This window comes from Stegodyphus dumicola, chromosome 9 (assembly GCF_044657685.1).
Source record: "Stegodyphus dumicola isolate Sdum_Otavi_A_Nest chromosome 9, ASM4465768v1".
Classification (NCBI taxonomy): domain Eukaryota; kingdom Metazoa; phylum Arthropoda; class Arachnida; order Araneae; family Eresidae; genus Stegodyphus; species Stegodyphus dumicola.
Genome location: NC_140776.1, coordinates 135,897,771 through 135,910,082, shown reverse-complemented (window position 1 = coordinate 135,910,082; position 12,312 = coordinate 135,897,771). Strand labels below are relative to the sequence as shown.

Genomic DNA, 12,312 nt, shown 5'->3' with positions numbered 1-12,312 from the left:
CAAATTGAAAAAGGAAACTTCGCTTCTTCGAAACTTCAGATGTTTTGTTAGCTGTTTACTACCAACGCGAGAAATCCAAAAGAGGCCCTGACACGGAATATTCAGATAAGTAACATTCTGTTCTTTATACAATATATGTTTCTCTATCACTAGAGTGCAATTAAATTTCTTTATTTATTATTTTTCATAAGATTCTAGCATTATACAATTATAATAGTAGCAAGTCATGTGGTTCTTTTCTTCGTAACTATTCCGTAGAGACGCCACATTCCTTATCAGTAGACCGTTCTTATCAGCAATTCACACCCTTCGGAGGCCCCCCCCCTCTTCGTGCTTAGGAATTTCTTGAGAGGGAAAAAATGGGGATCACTTGACCATCGATGAGTATAGATTGTGATTTTTGTAACTAAGATCCCCGACCTTTTTTTTTCAGGTATCAAACTTGGAATTATGATCAAATATAAATACAGGGTGACGGAATTTATTAAACTTGTACTATAATAAATTAATTTTATATTTAACTAATATTTAAGAAAAATAAACTGTATAATTTATTTTTGTTGATATGCTCTCACACTGTGTATGGATTTATGATTTTGTCAATTACTGTTTTTCTGAAATATACATGAATTTTTTGGGAACGGCAATAGTTGATGTTACTTTAGTTAAAATATTATGTACATCTCTGTGATGATATATGTCTTTTCTAGTTAGGTCTCAAGATAAGGGCATACACAGTACCATATAGGAATTCATTCATTTATTTTTTTTTTTTTATTAAACTTAGCTAAAGTTTGCTTCTTAAAGACACTAATTTTTGCAGATGAACTCTTTAACTACACTCATGCACACAATCGTATTTTAGGATATTTTCTACTTCTTTTCGTTTTCTTTCTCTAGGCCCTTTCTTTTTTTTTTTTTTTTTTTTTTTTCCCTCTATTATTTTTGGGCCATTTATTTTAAATTTTATTTTGTCCCATCTTTTCTTTCTGGTCTTTTGAACTCGTAAAAAATGTACAAAGTTCCTTTTTACTCTCCTCAAATACGAAATTGCCCCTCTTTCTATATACCTTTCCTTCGCACCTATGCTTGATTTTTCGCCCATCGGTGCAGAAAGACTTAGCGGGTGCAAAACAAGACATCTGTCTACTTTGTCTGTCTGTCTGTCCGAGGAGATTTCGCTTTTGTGTACAAATTTCCTGCGCTAATTTATCAGCTAAAGCTTCATTTTTCTGCACTTTTTTAATCTGTTTAATAATCGAAAGTTCGAGAATGCCAAAAAGGCAATCATAATGTTGATGTTTCTATTCTTTTAAATATTATACTCTCACGTTGTCACGACGCAGGAGCATTTTTAGTGAATATTTGTGTATATATGTCATGTAACAATTTTAAAAACTTTAAATGTGATTTTTTTATTAATAGTTTTTTTCATGATTTATATTCACGGCAACCATGATAACGCTAAACTTTCATTAAAGAATCACATTATTATGCATAATGCAGACTAGAAATTAAAAAAAATAATCCCATAGAATTTAAGTTACAGCATTTTTTCTTCAATAGCGTGTGTATTAAAAAAAATAGTGTTTACTGACGTATTTGGCCGTATTTTGCTCGTAAATTAATATTTTCAAGTTATTCTAATTCAATGCATGCTTCTGGGTAGTATGTATAAAATAAAGCCAAAAATATATTTTTAACAACAATGTTTTCCTGCCAGTGATGGTTGATTTTCTTATTAATTTTGATATAAAATTTTCAGTTTTTTGCATACATTTCTCAAAATAATGATTTTTTATTGCTTTTGCAGTGATTAAATTTAAGTTTGAGTACAGTTCATTAAAAAATCACATAAATTCAAAAATATGACAAACATTTTGAAAAATGCCTTTCGAACAAGATTGGTTACCTTAACAATATCACAAACAGTTAGCACACTAATTCCATATTCTTTAGTAAGATTTATTGTCAATTAACCATGTCCAAATCTTTCACTTAATGTGAGTTTTTATTTTATAGTTAAAACAGCTTTCTTGCCCTTAGTATTTTAGCATATTTTTTATTCATGTTTAGGTTCTAAAATTTTAAATCAATTAGAAGAAAATATGTATGAAAAATACAAAAACTCTGGTGATCAACTAAAACAATACCTTTGCCTATGCACATGCAGAATAAATTGTATGAGATAATCACTAAAACTAAACATGCAATTTAGCGGTTCTTGGTCATGCATGTGTTTTTTACATAAATAGTAACTCTTATAGCATTGACTGTGTTGGCACCACACACATAGATAATCCTTACATGGATAATGTAGAGTACCCCGTAATTCAATTTATATTTTTTGACATGAGATTTTGTTCTTTGTACTTTTGTATTCTTGTTCCCCCCCCCCCCACACTTGTAAAAAAAACAAATGCAAACACATTGTAGAAGCACATTATAGAATATTTCAGGATGATTAGAGTTTGAAATTTTATCATATTCATAACATTATTGTACAGAATGATTATACAATTGTTAAAGAATTAAAAGAGTAAGTCTATGAGTTTGACATGACTACAAATCGTGCACTTTACACAAAATAAATTTACTTTGATAATTCTGTTAGAGTATATCTTTCTGTATAAATTGCTTAGGAATATAATCTAGTCTTATATGATTCCTTTTTAAGCATTCTGTACATACGAGTCCTTGCACATGAAAGATTAACAGACTAGAAAATAGTATTATTATATGATATAAAAAAATTATTGTATATTTAAATTACACCAATGTTACAACAAGAAAAAATGTATATAATTCTATCACAATGTATATAATTCTGTGAAGAGTGACAAAATACAACATGAGCTTAGCAGTAATTATTTTTTACTTGTATAAAATACAAATTATAAATTTCATCAATATAACTGTTTTATATAGACATGGAGAGATTACAAATTTTCTATCAATAAGAAAGCAGCAAAAAATAGCTCAACACAAGAGAGGAACTGGAGGAGGCCCGGAAATTAAAGAAGTTTTGACACCATTAGAGGAGCGAGTTCATTCACTTTTCGGCAGCGTTATGTCACATGGAAATGATGAAGTTCCTTAATCCGCAGTTGATTTTGAATGCAGTGTAAGAATATCAATTTTTAAAATTAATCATGTTAGAAAATAAATGCTAAAAGCTTTAATGACTGGTTATATACACTGTGAAGTAAAAATGTACATATATTTCAGAATTATTGCTTCGTTATTATGACCCACATTCACATCCCTGTATTAAATTTAAATAATATTCATCTTTTATTTCGTCTGGAATTTTAGGTACTCTTCCACTATTAGAATCCAATTCAGAAATGCATACATTTCTACGTAAGTATGTGTATACACACATATATTTCTGAATCAGACTCTATAACAGAAGAGTACTCAGTTTTATTCTACAAGATAAGTTTGTAACTTTTGCATATAAAAGTGAAAATCATTTCCAGTTTTGTTAGTATCTCCCAGGAAAGAGAACATGTATCTGCACCTAGTTTTTCAGGTTTGAAAATGCAGTATGTTTTTAGTTTTAAATAATGCATATTCTTCATCTCGTAACATTCTTAAATGTTACGAGTATTCTTAAATGCTACCTTGTAAATTTTGATTTTGGAGTACTTAAATAAAGGCATATTAGTGTTACATACAATTTTTATAGCCATTCAATGAGTTTTAATTTGTTGTTTTAATGATAAAAGGTTATTTAAAATACTTTTTTTAACTTCATTGCCTTAAATGAAAGCATTTTATTTGTATAAAAGTCTTAATAATACATATTTTCAAAGCTGTGTTTTATTTGTATAATATTTCTTAATAATGAGTATTTTCAGTCATCTATTTTCACAGCTACTTTTATTTCAGGAAGATGTTGCTCATTAAAATATATCAGAAGGAAACATTTCACTTCAACACATCATAACGAGATTATAGCGAAAGTTTCAAATGGTGGGTCAGTTTTATAAAAATCATTTTAAGAATTAATGTTCTAACTAAAATTTCCATAATTTCTTTTTCATAAAGTGTAAACTATTTTATTTTCAAATCATTATTTAAAATTTTACCATAAATCCTCTAAAACAGCCCTTATCTGTTGTTTATCAATCTTATTTTCAGAACAAAGATTTTAAAATATGCATCATATAGCAACAAAATGCTGAAGCGTATAATAAATAATTCCCAATTATGATTACACTGTTTAAAAATGTCATGCAGTCTAAAATATCAAGTTCAATACTTGAACACTACACTGATATGCAGAATTTAACAATAAAATGGGTTTGCAAATGTAACATTATGCAGAAGTGTTCCACATTGGCCCAGGTCATACAATAAGATCCCTGTTCGTGCGATGCGTCCATTGTTGTGCAAATAATTCAAAATTAACGAAATGTGGACTGTAGTAATTAATATTTTATTTTACAATCATAATCACACACGAGCCATCTTTCCAAGCGATGTCTTACGCATCTAACTGAAAGGTTTCGAATTTTACATTACGTCCAAAGGGGCGTTTTTTTAACATTTTGTGTTTTACTTTTATTAAATATCATGTTCTTTGCACTTAAACCATAAAATTCAGTTCAACAGCAATATCACAAAATAATTTTAAAATGAGCATATCTTTAGAATTTTCGATACATAGTTTCACGCGCTGGAGATAAAAATGTTCCCCCCCCCGGTACAGTGTTGCCATTTCTCACTTTGAAATCGTCGAGTGTGTTAATCAAAATTTCTTAAAGTGTTACAAAATATGAAATTGATAATAAAACAAATTTTAAATTCCAAATTAGGGCTTCCAGATGCCCATATTTGGTGGTAGATTATGTTATTCAAACTTTGATGGCTCTAGGCACCGTTGTTTTATCACAATGCAAGAATTTATCATAATTTGAACTAAAAAAAAAAAAAAAACGAGCTGTAATGACAATACGTGCCAGGAAGAGAAAACATGAAGTAACTTTAAAGCTAAACTGTCCTAATGACTGAACTATCCCCAAGATGGAAAAACATGAGACAAAGTGAGCAAAACCATCCAAACAAGAAATCAAAAGAATGAAAATGCTCTCTAGGCTTGTGAAATGATGCTAGCCCTTAATTTTTTCACATCAAGCTATTTAAATATTGGAGATTATATTACGGATTATTGTTTACTATTATTAAAACATCTTTCAGATAATTTTTAATTTATACTGACATATCTGAATTTCAATTACTATTTTCAGATTCTAAAAGGAAACAAAAGCCTAAGGCTGTAGCACATATAGCTCATAGGCTTATTCAAATTCATAATAACACTGCTCAACATCAGTTGCAGATAGCTGAGTGTAAAGAAAAAGACATTAAACTACAGATACTACAGATTGAACTACAGATTGAGCTGCATAAACAAAAGCTGCAGTTTCATGCAATAAAAGCAGCTGCTGCAGAAAAAAGAGCAGTAGCAACTGAAAAACTAGCTTTGGCAGCTGAAAGTCTAAAAAAAGTGGCTGCAGAAAAAGTGTGCGTTGACGAAAAAAAAATTTCCAGTTAAAAAATAAAAAAGTTAAAACTGATAACCAAAAATTCAATTTTCATATGAGAAAAGAAAGTCTAAAATATCTCTAATGTGTATTTTTGTAATAAAATTGGGTACTTACGTATTATCGCAACCAGGTTGGTGCTATTTGTAAGTTTGAGTAAAAAAGTATGAATAGAAAGAAAATGTACATTTATTAATTACAGATAATTTTTAATACAGTTTTTTATATTATTTTGTTTTAAAATATAAAATAGCAATTAAACCCTTCCTGTTTCAAATTTGAATAAGTTGCAGAATTATTTTTTCGGCGGAAATCTTTAGGCTATTGCTTTCAGCACTGATTGAAAACCGTATTCGCCATAACCATGTACACGTCGACTTATTTTTACTTAAAAAAACATCCCAGAATTGCACAAAAATGGCATTGCACACACTCTTGACTTTATTCATGTACACTGCTATTTTCTCATAAATTACAAAAATTTGCACGAAAATGCAGGAAAATTTTGTGAATCTCCACATGCTCTTTTTACAAAACTACGTATAACACGCAGGGTTGCCGTAAGTAGGGTCGCCAAATTTGGCAATTTATGTGAATTTTGGCCTGGTTGCGTTAATACGTAAGTATCTAAAATTGATTTAGTATGATAAATATTTTGGATGTGTTTTATTTGTGCTTCTATAACTTCAAAATCTGAAACAAATACATATTATACAATTAAAATATTTATTATTATTAGTTTTAAAATCTAGTTAAAATTATCTCTGATTTTAAGAGCAGAAGCTCTTAATGAGTTTCAAAAACTGTTGGTGGAATTGGTCCCTATAGTTCTTGCAATCATTTTCAACATCAGGTAATTTGAGCAGATCCTACAACTGAAGAAGACACAGGGGCCAACGACCATGGTTCCAAAGGATAGCCTGCATCACCTAAAGTATTAAAATATTTTTTACTTTTCAAACTTCTGAAAAGTAATTTATTTAAAAATATTTTGCAATTAAAGACTTAAGTACTAAATATATATTAACCAGAGAGATATATACCACATGAAAAACAGTGGACCTTTACATAAGTTACTGACATAAAACAATTTCAATTTATATATCTCACAAAACTAAAAAATTGCTTTCCTAAAAGCCAAGAGCCATTATCATGATGCATGGAAAGTGCATGCCAAACGTTTGAAGATTACGACACAAATGAATCATGGGAACTGCAAGAAAATTTCACATTTACGTTGGTGATCATCAAATCAGAATCGCAAATCTGAAATAAAAAGAGGTCACATGAAATCTTAATACTGAAAGTATTACATAATTTTAAAATAATATTAAAGTTGGCTTTTTCTAACATTCTGTTATTTCTATAATTTAATTTAATTAAAAAAATTTGTGTAAGAAGCAGAATATATATGGCTTCTCTCAGGCATAGTATAAATTACTGTATATAAATAATTATGAATTTTATGTCATGAAAATAGTCAATCTGGACTATTTATTAATCATTTGATAATAAATTTCCACTTCCAAAAGTCACATTTTGCCAAGAATTGAAACTGTGTAAAACAGTCATAGATTAGAATTGGCATCAGTATTCCTTTTTGGCTGCACGTTAAACTCAACCAAAATTTAAACCAGTATGCAGAGGATGTTTTGGCTTAATGGTATTTTCATTTTGAAGCAGTCCGTTTTTGGTGATTAATAAGATAAATTTTATTGAGAAAATAGTTACAATATGCTTTAAAATTTAAACATTCAGTATGACCCTTAGCAACCCACTTATTCCATATTCGCATGACTGTGTTTGGATGTCGACCAGTGCGAGGGGCGATATCATGGAACAATAATCCATACTCGCGATAGGCAATGATCCTGCCACTATCAAATTCCAACGCCCACTGGTAAGCATTTCTTCTTCTTGTTCGAGGCATAACACAATATTCTGATCAAACTCCGACCTTACAGATTGCTTTCCGAATGAGAAATCAACTACATAATTTTTCTTGGTACTATTCGGTTTCGAGGGCCGTAAAAAATCGCCAAACTATTGTTGATGCCAATGCTGCCAAAAATAATTGCGGCAACCCTAATAATTGCGGCAAGAAAGGAGGTATATAATAGTAAATAACTATTTAAGATTGATGTTTTAATTTAGATGAAAAATTAATTTCATGTAATACTTTTTATTTTTATGATTTATATGAAAAAGGCTAAACATGACTGAATGGAAGCATAAGAGTAAATAACTATTTCAAATCATTATTATAATTTATATAAAAATTGCTAGACATAACTGAATGGATGCCTGCATCGCTATTTCGCTACCGACTTATCGCTAAAGCATAATTTCATCTCGCTGGTTGTTCAAACATAATTTTCTATAATGAATGATGTCTTTTCTTTGAAAATATTCTTGGTAAAGTGCAGAATCGCGCACTTATTTGTTTGCCGCTTTTTACAAGGGTAAAAACAATTGGATTTTTGTCAATTTTCTTTTACTTTTCAAGTGAAAATAGGTCGATGTGTACATAGATAAAGTCAAGGGTGTGCACAGTGCCATTTTTGTGCAATTTTAGTATTTTTTTTTTTTTTTTTTTTTAAGTGAAAATGGGTCGATGTGCACATGGATACCGAGTATGTGCCATTCTTAAAAACGCGTCAAGCAGTGGGTGATTCTGCACTTTACCCAAAATTCTATTGCCGAGTTTTCGTCATGGGCAATTCCCAAATTAATCCATAGGATATCAAAAAAGGATTTAAAATCAAAAAAGGATTTAAAAATTAAATTAGTATTTCAATGGCATCTTAAGAAATATAGAACTATATAAACTTACGCAATCTGAAATCAGCGCGTACGCTAGATTTAGCGCGCTGTTAAATGGCCGCGTTTGCTAGATTTGGCGCTTTTGCGCGTACATTTTCGCTGCAATTTTGTTACGGCCCTCGAAACCGAATAGTACCTTTTTCTTTTATGCAGTGCTTCAGATGTTGTTTCTCCCGTCTGCATTGTCTAATCCCAACCTCTTCTTCCTTTCATGTGATTTTGAGGTTCGTCAGATCATCCCTTTCTGGTTGCAATTTTAATGGCCAGCAGTGTATTTTGAGGCTATGTTTATTATTTGGCTTGGCTGAATTCAAGTAGAGCCACAAACAATTAAAAATTGGTTCATTAAAGGGGGATTTGCAAATCCAGAGGCAAGAGAGTGTTGATGATGAAACTGTGATTATAGATGAAGAAGACTGGAAATTAATGGTATTAAATATTTGAATAGAAGAACACGTAAACTGTGATGTCAGAGTTATGCACAGTAAAAGAATTTATTGAAAACATTTTACCAGATAAAAATTTAGGTAGTAATGATGAAGAAAATGAATAAATAAACCCACTTTCTTTTCAAAATGCGATCTCCTGTTTTAGCACCCTAAAAAATTTCTTTGTGTGGAATAATACAAAAGAGAAAATATATCAAAAACTAAATTCGATTCATAGTGCTCTGTTTAAGTTTCAGAATCAAAACACATGCCACATTACAGACTTTTTCTTTAAAAAAGTTCAATTTTACTTTAAAATGTTCCTGAGAAAAAAGCATTACTTATTCAAGATGGTAATTAAGAAAAGTATGACCCCCCCCCCAATTTAACAAAATTACAAATTTTCATTTTAGAAATTTGCATTCTTATGATTTTAAAAATATTTTAAAAATATTAATTGTAAAAATGTTTAATTGTTTAAATATGAATATTTATTTAAAATATTAATTTTAAATTTGTTTGTGCATAGTTAATATTTAAACAAAGTACAATAATAAAATTGTGTAATATGAATAGTAGTTTAGTAGTATCAAGATTTTGCAACTAATATATACATACTATATATGTTTTACATCTTAAATTAAAATTTCATTTATATGTCTTTCTTATTTAGCCTCTTAGAGATGCATAAACAATGTTCCACTGTATTATTCAGTTAAATTTTTTATTAATTCTTCAAGTGTTTGTTTCATATGTATGTTTTGTAATTTATTTTTATGTATATTATACATTATTATTGAAACTCAAATGGGTCACTCAGTGACCCACAGGTTGTCAAGATTAGAAATGAATTAGAACAATTAATTTCTCAAAGTTTGCATTAGAGTAGACAGTAAGTCAGAGCTGTTGGTACTGAAATTGCAACCACAGAAAGCCCAAGCAAACACTGATACAGCCAGTTCATTCCATTCCAACAAAAAAATTGCAGTATTTATTGCTTTGATCACTTCTTTTAATTTTTAAGAGTGATAAGCATCGTGCTTGAATGTAATAGGTGAAATACTATATTATTATTTTATGCAAACAATGTAATATTTTACATTATCACATACATTACTTGAGAAACAGAAAATATGTGCTTCATTTTCAGTTCAGATATTCAGATAGACATTAGTTTTACTTATTTTCATCATCAGCATAGCCATGACAGACCAGAATTTTCCTTTCAAAGATCGCCTAGGCTCTTTCTTTCCACATAGTCAGAGTTCACATCTTTGAAGGCTGATTAAGTCTTCTGAAGACTGGTTAAGACTGATTTTTTTTTTTTTTTTTCCTTTTCATAATAATTCTGCTGTATTTACTATGTGAGTTTCACTTTTCTGCATTATGAAAGAAATTTATTATGATGTATAATTAGATAAATCAATCATAATATGCAGTAACATGTCTGTGTAATTTTAATAGGACCTCAACCAATTACAACCAACCCCAGTTGCATACATTAGGCAAATTTATGTGTATGATTAAAATTTAGGGTGTGACTTGATGATGATGCTGGTTAATAAAAAGGTACAAAGTTTTGAATTAAGAATTAATTCTTACACTTTCATTTGTAATTTTTCTTTCAGCATAATCCATAGAATATTAAGCACAATGAAGTAATCCAAATACTGCAAGGTCATAACACTGTTTAAGAATTTCAACACATTTTACATATTTATAATATTACAGTTGGCAATAAAGAGATGAAACAAACTGTGTGTTAGTTGAACAGGCGGAAGAAGAACAAAATAATGATAACTGATATTTGCATTAAATATGGTGAAGTTCTGAATAGTCAGATACTGTATCACTTCATTATTACTCTTTTATAAAGATTTGAATACTATTACAGTTCACATTTACTACCTTGTTAGTATGTGTACCAGCAGCATTATGTATGAGTCATACGATAACAATTAATTTTGGAATGATCCATTAAAGAATGATTTACTAGTGAGTAAAAATACAGTGTCTCACAAAAGTGATGGGACACTTGTGCTTTACGAAAGGGAACTGTAGTAAAATAAATTAAAAAAACATGTAAAAATTTTTTGTGGGTGTGTTTCATACTTAAATTTAGTAACAATTATTACATAACATACATTTTCTCAAAATATTAAAATAGTAATTTAATAAAAATGCAATTTTTTAGAACGGAGCAAAAAATGGCTCACATAGGTGATGAGACACTTACTTTTCCATCAAATATTTATCCAAAAATTTTACTTCTTAAAATGTTTTAATATTTTGTTGGATTTCCTTTTACTTTTAAAACGTGATTTAATCTTCTTGGGATGGATTCGACTAATTTTTTTTTGTGATTTCTGTAGGGATTTTACCCCATTCTTCTTGAAGCAATGATTTTAATTGTTGTTTTCAAGAAATGGTGTGTTTGCGAATTCTTGATTCCAATTCTTGCCAAATATTCTCTATGGGATGTAAGTCTGGAGATTGTGATGGTGTTTTTATTATTTCAGGACAGTTATACAGCAGCCAGAGTCTAACGTTCAAAGCATTTTGGACTGCTTGGGGTCATTGTCCTGGTAGAATTTAAAATCGTTATGAAGGGTCAATTTTCGTGCTGAAGATTTCAAATTTTGATTTAAAATGTCAATATACTTGTACTGATCCATTATACGGTCAATAAAAACAAGATTACCAACTCCAGTGGACGACATACACCCCCATACCATAACTCCTCCTCCACCATGTTTTACTGTTGGCACCAAGTTCTGTTTGTGAAATTCTTTCCTGGGTTTTCTCTACACAAAGATTCTACCGTCAGAACCAAATATATCAAATTTACTCTCATTAGCAAAAATAACTTCATTCCAGTAATCAGAGTTCTTATTTATGTTGGATTTTGCGAAAGCCAGTGTGAGTTTTCTATTCTTTTCACTTAGGAAGAATTTTTTCCTGGCTGCTCTACCGTGATATTCAGCAGATCGAATTACTCTTCTAATAGTCTCAGGATTAACAATTATTCCATAAAATGCTTGTAAATTAGCAGCAACTTTAGGAGCACTCATTCTTCGATTTTTTTTTTAATATTTTGAACAATAATTCGCTTTATTCCATTGGATAGCTTTGATGGTCGGCCAGGTCTTCTTTTATCCTGAATCATATGATTCTTTTTATATCGTTTGATGATATTGAAAACTGTTGAATGACTCATGTTTCAGAAGTTTCTCTAATAGATTTTTCACGTTCAGTATGCAAATTAATAACTAATTTTCGAATTTCAGGCAAAGTTTCTTTTCGTTTAGCATTCATGGCTGCACAGAGCTAAAAAACACAAAAATTCCAAAACAAACAACAAACTGGAGAGAAAGACTGCAGACTATTTTATAAATTATTCCTAATTGCTTTTGAGTAAAAATAAAAACCAAAAAAAAAAAAAAAATTTTATTGTAGTACGTAGTAGTATCTAATGGTGTCCCATCACTTATGTGAGCCATTTTTTGCTC

At 29.9% G+C, this 12,312-nt stretch overlaps 1 long non-coding RNA gene across 1 annotated transcript; it reads left to right on the top strand.

Moving 5' to 3' along the window:
* Nucleotides 1-1,135: 1,135 nt before the first annotated feature.
* On the top strand, nucleotides 1,136-11,860 carry LOC118190892 (uncharacterized). Its single transcript, XR_015043099.1, has 4 exons — nucleotides 1,136-1,283; nucleotides 2,929-3,124; nucleotides 3,895-3,978; nucleotides 5,256-11,860. It is a non-coding gene; the product is annotated as an uncharacterized LOC118190892 (long non-coding RNA).
* Nucleotides 11,861-12,312: the final 452 nt, after the last annotated feature.